This window comes from Ranitomeya imitator, chromosome 4 (genome assembly GCF_032444005.1).
Source record: "Ranitomeya imitator isolate aRanImi1 chromosome 4, aRanImi1.pri, whole genome shotgun sequence".
Taxonomy (NCBI): domain Eukaryota; kingdom Metazoa; phylum Chordata; class Amphibia; order Anura; family Dendrobatidae; genus Ranitomeya; species Ranitomeya imitator.
Genome location: NC_091285.1, coordinates 31,096,282 through 31,106,306, shown reverse-complemented (window position 1 = coordinate 31,106,306; position 10,025 = coordinate 31,096,282).

Below are 10,025 nucleotides of genomic sequence, written 5' to 3'. Positions count from 1 at the left end.
TTTATTTTGTGATTTTTAAAAAATATATATTTTTACAATTTTTTTAACTTATTTTTTTCACTCTGTCCCAGTATGGGGCATCCTGCCCTCATCGCTGATATAATACTCTGCAGTGCTTTTTGCATTGCATTAGAACATTACATCACAGGCAGGGTGGAGGCATGTCAGGTGCTGGTCTTAGCAGGAGTTTACAGGCCACTGGCCCTGGATGACCCCGCATTGTGCCAATGTGACCAGAGAGGGAGCTCCCTCCCTCTGCGATGCCCCTTGATGTCGCTGTCAATAACGGTCTGACGCCTCTCACACAGCCAAACCAGATCTCCGCTTTGCACTGAAGAGGGGCAGTACCCTGAAACAGTGTCTGCAAATTGAGATTCTGGTTTGGCTATTATCCTAAGTCATGTGACAAGGCTCGTTAAAGGGTCAACATTGATTTGCAGGATTGCTATTTCCAATAGGTGACACTAGAGTTCTAGCTCTCTTCCCCTCTGAAGAGACAATTTTCATAATTAGCATATTACCCAGAGGAGCATTGCGGCTTTAATTCTCCTCATCTCGACATGCTTAGCATGTCGATCTCCGCAAGGAGAAACGATACATCTTAGATAACGGTCTGACACCTCTCAAACGGCCAAACCAGATCTCCGCTTTGCACTGAAGAGGGGCAGTATCCCGAAACACAGTGTCTGCAAATTGAGATTCTGGTTTGGCTTTTATCCTAAGCCATGTGACAAGGCTCGTTAAAGGGTCAACATTGACTTGTAGGATCGCTACCATTCAATAGGTGACACTAGAGTTCTAGCTCTTCCTCTCTGAAGAGACAATTTGCAATGTCATCAGAGAGGTTAAAAGTCTGTGATTGGTGCTAGCACCAATTGTGGGCATAGCAGCAGGGTGTCAGCTCTCATATAGAGCTGACACCAGCATTTGATTGCGGCAGTGTTCAGTGTGAGCCCATGCGAACGTCAGGAAGCATATGTACAGCGGTTTGTTAAATTTGCTTCCCTGTGAAAAGTTTCATCATTATATTTGATGATAAGGAAAAAATTCCTCAATTGTAGATTTTTTTTTATAAATATCAAGGTTGGCCCACGACTTTGTACAAGTTTTTTTTATTTTGGCCCCCTGTGTATTTCAGTTTGACATCCCTGTACATGTAAAAAAAAAATGCAGCTTCCACTACTTTAATCCAAGTTCTGGATCATACTCTCCAATTATAAGTCAATGGTGGTTGAGGAAAACATGGATCACATACAGGGTGCCATCCATCATCCATTTTTTTTATTGATCCATTGCAATTATTAAAATAGAAAACTCTATTTTGTCTTAAATTATTTGCTAAATTCTTGACGTAAGAAACAGACAGGGATATGATATTCCTCTGTTTTGGGTTTTAACCCCTTAGCAACTGCCAATACGCATTATAGCTCCTCCATAGAATGTCTGTCTGCCTCTAGCTCCTCCCTAGAATGCATGTGTCTGCCTCTAGCTCCTCCCTAGAATGTCTGTGTCTGCCTCTAGCTCCTCCCTAGAATGTCTGTGTCCGCCTCTAGCTCCTCCCTAGAATGTCTGTGTCTGCTTCTAGCTCCTCCCTAGAATGTCTGTGTCTGCCTCTAGCTCCTCCCTAGAATGCATGTCTGCCTCTAGCTCCTCCCTAGAATGTCTGTGTCTGCCTCTAGCTCCTCCCTAGAATGTCTGTGTCCGCCTCTAGCTCCTCCCTAGAATGTCTGTCTGCCTCTAGCTCCTCCCTAGAATGTCTGTCTGCCTCTAGCTCCTCCCTAGAATGTCTGTGTCTGCCTCTAGCTCCATCCTAGAATGTCTGTCTGCCTCTAGCTCCTCCCTAGAATGCATGTGTCTGCCTCTAGCTCCTCCCTAGAATCTCTGTGTCTGCCTCTAGCTCCTTCCTAGAATGTCTGTGTCTGCCTCTAGCTCCTCCTTAGAATGCATGTGTCTGCCTCTAGCTCCTCCCTAGAATGTCTGTGTCTGCCTCTAGCTCCTTCCTAGAATGTCTGTGTCTGCCTCTAGCTCCTCCCTAGAATGTCTGTGTCTGCCTCTAGCTCCTCCTTAGAATGTATGTGTCTGCCTCTAGCTCCTTCCTAGAATGTCTGTGTCTGCCTCTAGCTTCTCCCTAGAATGTCTGTCTGCCTCTAGCTCCTCCCTAGAATGTCTGTGTCTGCCTCTAGCTCCTGCTTAGAATGTATGTGTCTGCCTCTAGCTCCTTCCTAGAATGTCTGTGTCTGCCTCTAGCTCCTCCCTAGAATGTCTGTGTCTGCCTCTAGCTCCTCCCTAGAATGTCTGTGTCGGCCTCTAGCTCCTCCCTAGAATGTCTGTGTCTGCCTCTAGCTCCTCCCTAGAATGTATGTGTCTGCCTCTAGCTCCTCCCTAGAATGCATGTGTCTGCCTCTAGCTCCTCCCTAGAATGTCTGTGTCTGCCTCTAGCTCCTCCCTAGAATGTCTGTGTCCGCCTCTAGCTCCTCCCTAGAATGTCTGTGTCTGCTTCTAGCTCCTCCCTAGAATGTCTGTCTGCCTCTAGCTCCTCCCTAGAATGCATGTCTGCCTCTAGCTCCTCCCTAGAATGTCTGTGTCTGCCTCTAGCTCCTCCCTAGAATGTCTGTGTCCGCCTCTAGCTCCTCCCTAGAATGTCTGTCTGCCTCTAGCTCCTCCCTAGAATGTCTGTCTGCCTCTAGCTCCTCCCTAGAATGTCTGTGTCTGCCTCTAGCTCCATCCTAGAATGTCTGTCTGCCTCTAGCTCCTCCCTAGAATGCATGTGTCTGCCTCTAGCTCCTCCCTAGAATCTCTGTGTCTGCCTCTAGCTCCTTCCTAGAATGTCTGTGTCTGCCTCTAGCTCCTCCTTAGAATGCATGTGTCTGCCTCTAGCTCCTCCCTAGAATGTCTGTGTCTGCCTCTAGCTCCTTCCTAGAATGTCTGTGTCTGCCTCTAGCTCCTCCCTAGAATGTCTGTGTCTGCCTCTAGCTCCTCCTTAGAATGTATGTGTCTGCCTCTAGCTCCTTCCTAGAATGTCTGTGTCTGCCTCTAGCTTCTCCCTAGAATGTCTGTCTGCCTCTAGCTCCTCCCTAGAATGTCTGTGTCTGCCTCTAGCTCCTCCTTAGAATGTATGTGTCTGCCTCTAGCTCCTTCCTAGAATGTCTGTGTCTGCCTCTAGCTCCTCCCTAGAATGTCTGTGTCTGCCTCTAGCTCCTCCCTAGAATGTCTGTGTCGGCCTCTAGCTCCTCCCTAGAATGTCTGTGTCTGCCTCTAGCTCCTCCCTAGAATGTCTGTGTCTGCCTCTAGCTCCTCCCTAGAATGTCTGTGTCGGCCTCTAGCTCCTCCCTAGAATGTCTGTGTCTGCCTCTAGCTCCTTCCTAGAATGTCTGTGTCTCCTCTAGCTCCTCCCCAGAATGTCTATCTGCCTCTAGCTCCTCCCTAGAATGTCTGTGTCTGCCTCTAGCTCCTCCCTAGAATGTCTGTGTCTGCCTCTAGCTCCTCCCTAGAATGTCTGTGTCTGCCTCTAGCTCCTTCCTAGAATGTCTGTGTCTGCCTCTAGCTCCTCCCTAGAATGTCTGTGTCTGTCTCTAGCTCCTCCCTAGAATGTCTGTGTCTCCTCTAGCTCCTCCCTAGAATGTCTGTGTCGGCCTCTAGCTCCTCCCTAGAATGTCTGTGTCTGTCTCTAGCTCCTTCCTAGAATGTCTGTGTCTGTCTCTAGCTCCTCCCTAGAATGTCTGTGTCTCCTCTAGCTCCTCCCTAGAATGTCTGTCTCCTCTAGCTCCTCCCTAGAATGTCTGTGTCTCCTCTAGCTCCTCCCTAGAATGTCTGTGTCTCCTCTAGCTCCTCCCTAGAATGTCTGTGTCTCCTCTAGCTCCTCCCTAGAATGTCTGTGTCGGCCTCTAGCTCCTCCCTAGAATGCCTGTGTCTGCCTCTAGCTCCTCCCTAGAATGTCTGTGTCGGCCTCTAGCTCTTCCCTAGAATGTCTGTGTCTGCCTCTAGCTCCTCCCTAGAATGTCTGTGTCGGCCTCTAGCTCCTCCCTAGAATGTCTGTGTCGGCCTCTAGCTCCTCCCTAGAATGTCTGTCTCCTCTAGCTCCTCCCTAGAATGTCTGTGTCAGCCTCTAGCTCCTCCCTAGAATGTCTGTGTCGGCCTCTAGCTCCTCCCTAGAATGTCTGTGTCGGCCTCTAGCTCCTCCCTAGAATGTCTGTGTCGGCCTCTAGCTCCTCCCTAGAATGCCTGTGTCGGCCTCTAGCTCCTCCCTAGAATGTCTGTGTCGGCCTCTAGCTCCTCCCTAGAATGCCTGTGTCGGCCTCTAGCTCCTCACTAGAATGTCTGTGTCGGCCTCTAGCTCCTCCCTAGAATGTCTGTGTCGGCCTCTAGCTCCTCCCTAGAATGCCTGTGTCGGCCTCTAGCTCCTCCCTAGAATGTCTGTGTCGGCCTCTAGCTCCTCCTTAGAATGCCTGTGTCGGCCTCTACCTCCTCCCTAGAATGTCTGTGTCGGCCTCTAGCTCCTCCCTAGAATGCCTGTGTCGGCCTCTAGCTCCTCCCTAGAATGTCTGTGTCGGCCTCTAGCTCCTCCCTAGAATGTCTGTGTCTGCCTCTAGCTCCTCCCTAGAATGTCTGTGTCGGCCTCTAGCTCCTCCCTAGAATGTCTGTGTCGGCCTCCAGCTCCTCCCTAGAATGTCTGTGTCGGCCTCTAGCTCCTCCCTAGAATGTCTGTGTCGGCCTCTAGCTCCTCCCTAGAATGTCTGTGTCTCCTCTAGCTCCTCCCTAGAATGTCTGTGTCGGCCTCTAGCTCCTCCCTAGAATGTCTGTGTCGGCCTCTAGCTCCTCCCTAGAATGTCTGTGTCGGCCTCTAGCTCCTCCCTAGAATGTCTGTGTCGGCCTCTAGCTCCTCCCTAGAATGTCTGTGTCGGCCTCAAGCTCCTCCCTAGAATGTCTGTGTCTGCCTCTAGCTCCTCCCTAGAATGTCTGTGTCGGCCTCTAGCTCCTCCCTAGAATGTCTGTCTCTGCCTCTAGCTCCTCCCTAGAATGTCTGTGTCTGCCTCTAGCTCCTCCCTAGAATGTCTGTGTCTGCCTTTAGCTCCTCCCTAGAATGTCTGTGTCGGCTTCTATCTCCTCCCTAGAATGTCTGTGTCTGCCTCTAGCTCCTCACTAGAATGTCTGTGTCTCCTCTAGCTCCTCCCTAGAATGTCTGTGTCTGCCTCTAGCTCCTCCCTAGAATGTCTGTGTCTGCCTCTAGCTCCTCCGTAGAATATCTGTGTCTCCTCTAGCTCCTCCCTAGAATGTCTGTGTCTGCCTCTAGCTCCTCCCTAGAATGTCTGTGTCTGCCTCTAGCTCCTCCCTAGAATGTCTGTGTCTGCCTCTAGCTCCTCCCTAGAATGTCTGTGTCCGCCTCTAGCTCCTCCCTAGAATGTCTGTGTCTGCTTCTAGCTCCTCCCTAGAATGTCTGTCTGCTTCTAGCTCCTCCCTAGAATGCATGTCTGCCTCTAGCTCCTCCCTAGAATGTCTGTGTCTGCCTCTAGCTCCTCCCTAGAATGTCTGTGTCCGCCTCTAGCTCCTCCCTAGAATGTCTGTCTGCCTCTAGCTCCTCCCTAGAATGTCTGTCTGCCTCTAGCTCCTCCCTAGAATGTCTGTGTCTGCCTCTAGCTCCATCCTAGAATGTCTGTCTGCCTCTAGCTCCTCCCTAGAATGCATGTGTCTGCCTCTAGCTCCTCCCTAGAATCTTTGTGTCTGCCTCTAGCTCCTTCCTAGAATGTCTGTGTCTGCCTCTAGCTCCTCCTTAGAATGCATGTGTCTGCCTCTAGCTCCTCCCTAGAATGTCTGTGTCTGCCTCTAGCTCCTTCCTAGAATGTCTGTGTCTGCCTCTAGCTCCTCCCTAGAATGTCTGTGTCTGCCTCTAGCTCCTCCTTAGAATGTATGTGTCTGCCTCTAGCTCCTTCCTAGAATGTCTGTGTCTGCCTCTAGCTTCTCCCTAGAATGTCTGTCTGCCTCTAGCTCCTCCCTAGAATGTCTGTGTCTGCCTCTAGCTCCTCCTTAGAATGTATGTGTCTGCCTCTAGCTCCTTCCTAGAATGTCTGTGTCTGCCTCTAGCTCCTCCCTAGAATGTCTGTGTCTGCCTCTAGCTCCTCCCTAGAATGTCTGTGTCGGCCTCTAGCTCCTCCCTAGAATGTCTGTGTCTGCCTCTAGCTCCTCCCTAGAATGTCTGTGTCTGCCTCTAGCTCCTCCCTAGAATGCATGTGTCTGCCTCTAGCTCCTCCCTAGAATGTCTGTGTCTGCCTCTAGCTCCTCCCTAGAATGTCTGTGTCCGCCTCTAGCTCCTCCCTAGAATGTCTGTGTCTGCTTCTAGCTCCTCCCTAGAATGTCTGTCTGCCTCTAGCTCCTCCCTAGAATGCATGTCTGCCTCTAGCTCCTCCCTAGAATGTCTGTGTCTGCCTCTAGCTCCTCCCTAGAATGTCTGTGTCCGCCTCTAGCTCCTCCCTAGAATGTCTGTCTGCCTCTAGCTCCTCCCTAGAATGTCTGTCTGCCTCTAGCTCCTCCCTAGAATGTCTGTGTCTGCCTCTAGCTCCATCCTAGAATGTCTGTCTGCCTCTAGCTCCTCCCTAGAATGCATGTGTCTGCCTCTAGCTCCTCCCTAGAATCTCTGTGTCTGCCTCTAGCTCCTTCCTAGAATGTCTGTGTCTGCCTCTAGCTCCTCCTTAGAATGCATGTGTCTGCCTCTAGCTCCTCCCTAGAATGTCTGTGTCTGCCTCTAGCTCCTTCCTAGAATGTCTGTGTCTGCCTCTAGCTCCTCCCTAGAATGTCTGTGTCTGCCTCTAGCTCCTCCTTAGAATGTATGTGTCTGCCTCTAGCTCCTTCCTAGAATGTCTGTGTCTGCCTCTAGCTTCTCCCTAGAATGTCTGTCTGCCTCTAGCTCCTCCCTAGAATGTCTGTGTCTGCCTCTAGCTCCTCCTTAGAATGTATGTGTCTGCCTCTAGCTCCTTCCTAGAATGTCTGTGTCTGCCTCTAGCTCCTCCCTAGAATGTCTGTGTCTGCCTCTAGCTCCTCCCTAGAATGTCTGTCGGCCTCTAGCTCCTCCCTAGAATGTCTGTGTCTGCCTCTAGCTCCTCCCTAGAATGTCTGTGTCTGCCTCTAGCTCCTCCCTAGAATGTCTGTGTCGGCCTCTAGCTCCTCCCTAGAATGTCTGTGTCTGCCTCTAGCTCCTTCCTAGAATGTCTGTGTCTCCTCTAGCTCCTCCCCAGAATGTCTATCTGCCTCTAGCTCCTCCCTAGAATGTCTGTGTCTGCCTCTAGCTCCTCCCTAGAATGTCTGTGTCTGCCTCTAGCTCCTCCCTAGAATGTCTGTGTCTGCCTCTAGCGCCTCCCTAGAATGTCTGTGTCTGCCTCTAGCTCCTTCCTAGAATGTCTGTGTCTGCCTCTAGCTCCTCCCTAGAATGTCTGTGTCTGTCTCTAGCTCCTTCCTAGAATGTCTGTGTCTCCTCTAGCTCCTCCCTAGAATGTCTGTGTCGGCCTCTAGCTCCTCCCTAGAATGTCTGTGTCTGTCTCTAGCTCCTTCCTAGAATGTCTGTGTCTCCTCTAGCTCCTCCCTAGAATTTCTATCTGCCTCTAGCTCCTCCCTAGAATGTCTGTGTCTGCCTCTAGCTCCTCCCTAGAATGTCTGTGTCGGCCTCTAGCTCCTCCCTAGAATGTCTGTGTCGGCCTCTAGCTCCTCCCTAGAATGTCTGTGTCTGCCTCTAGCTCCTCCCTAGATTGTCTGTGTCTGCCTCTAGCTCCTCCCTAGAATGTCTGTGTCTGCCTCTAGCTCCTCCCTAGAATGTCTGTGTCTCCTCTAGCTCCTCCCTAGAATGTCTATCTGCCTCTAGCTCCTCCCTAGAATGTCTGTCTGCCTCTAGCTCCTTCCTAGAATGTCTGTGTCTCCTCTAGCTCCTCCCTAGAATGTCTATCTACCTCTAGCTCCTCCCTAGAATGTCTGTGTCTGCCTCTAGCTCCTCCCTAGAATGTCTGTGTCTGCCTCTAGCCCCTCCCTAGAATGTCTGTGTCTGCCTCTAGCTCCTCCCTAGAATGTCTGTGTCTGTCTCTAGCTCCTCCCTAGAATGTCTGTGTCTCCTCTAGCTCCTCCCTAGAATGTCTGTATTGGCCTCTAGCTCCTCCCTAGAATGCCTGTGTCTGCCTCTAGCTCCTCCCTAGAATGTCTGTGTTGGCCTCTAGCTCCTCCCTAGAATGCCTGTGTCTGCCTCTAGCTCCTCCCTAGAATGTCTGTGTTGGCCTCTAGCTCCTCCCTAGAATGCCTGTGTCTGCCTCTAGCTCCTCCCTAGAATGTCTGTGTCGGCCTCTAGCTCCTCCCTAGAATGCCTGTGTCTGCCTCTAGCTCCTCCCTAGAATGTCTGTGTCGGCCTCTAGCTCCTCCCTAGAATGTTTGTGTCTGCCTCTAGCTCCTTCCTAGAATGTCTGTGTCGGCCTCTAGCTCCTCCCTAGAATGCCTGTGTCTGCCTCTAGCTCCTCCCTAGAATGTCTGTGTCGGCCTCTAGCTCCTCCCTAGAATGTCTGTGTCTGCCTCTAGCTCCTCCCTAGAATGTCTGTGTCGGCCTCTAGCTCCTCCCTAGAATGTCTGTGTCGGCCTCTAGCTCCTCCCTAGAATGTCTGTGTCTCCTCTAGCTCCTCCCTAGAATGTCTGTGTCTGCCTCTAGCTCCTCCCTAGAATGTCTGTCTCTGCCTCTAGCTCCTCCCTAGAATGTCTGTGTCGGCCTCTAGCTCCTCCCTAGAATGCCTGTGTCGGCCTCTAGCTCCTCCCTAGAATGTCTGTGTCGGCCTCTAGCTCCTCCCTAGAATGCCTGTGTCGGCCTCTAGCTCCTCCCTAGAATGTCTGTGTCGGCCTCTAGCTCCTCCCTAGAATGTCTGTGTCGGCCTCTAGCTCCTCCCTAGAATGCCTGTGTCGGCCTCTAGCTCCTCCCTAGAATGTCTGTGTCGGCCTCTAGCTCCTCCCTAGAATGCCTGTGTCTGCCTCTAGCTCCTCCCTAGAATGTCTGTGTCGGCCTCTAGCTCCTCCCTAGAATGCCTGTGTCGGCCTCTAGCTCCTCCCTAGAATGTCTGTGTCGGCCTCTAGCTCCTCCCTAGAATGTCTGTGTCTGCCTCTAGCTCCTCCCTAGAATGTCTGTGTCGGCCTCTAGCTCCTCCCTAGAATGTCTGTGTCGGCCTCCAGCTCCTCCCTAGAATGTCTGTGTCGGCCTCCAGCTCCTCCCTAGAATGTCTGTGTCGGCCTCTAGCTCCTCCCTAGAATGTCTGTGTCGGCCTCTAGCTCCTCCCTAGAATGTCTGCGTCTCCTCTAGCTCCTCCCTAGAATATCTGTGTCGGCCTCTAGCTCCTCCCTAGAATGTCTGTGTCTGCCTCTAGCTCCTCCCTAGAATGTCTGTGTCGGCCTCTAGCTCCTCCCTAGAATGTCTGTGTCGGCCTCTAGCTCCTCCCTAGAATGTCTGTCGGCCTCAAGCTCCTCCCTAGAATGTCTGTGTCTGCCTCTAGCTCCTCCCTAGAATGTCTGTGTCGGCCTCTAGCTCCTCCCTAGAATGTCTGTCTCTGCCTCTAGCTCCTCCCTAGAATGTCTGTGTCTGCCTCTAGCTCCTCCCTAGAATGTCTGTGTCTGCCTCTAGCTCCTCCCTAGAATGTCTGTCGGCTTCTATCTCCTCCCTAGAATGTCTGTGTCTCCTCTAGCTCCTCCCTAGAATGTCTGTGTCTGCCTCTAGCTCCTCCCTAGAATGTCTGTGTCTCCTCTAGCTCCTCCCTAGAATGTCTGTGTCTGCCTCTAGCTCCTCCCTAGAATGTCTGTGTCTGCCTCTAGCTCCTCCCTAGAATGTCTGTGTTTGCCTCTAGCTCCTCCCTGGAATGTCTGTGTCTGCCTCTAGCTCCTCCCTAGAATGTCTGTGTCTGCCTCTAGCTCCTCCCTAGAATGTCTGTGTCTGCCTCTAGCTCCTCCCTAGAATGTCTGTCTGCCTCTAGCTCCTCCCTAGAATGTCTGTGTCTGCCTCTAGCTCCTCCCTAGAATGTCTG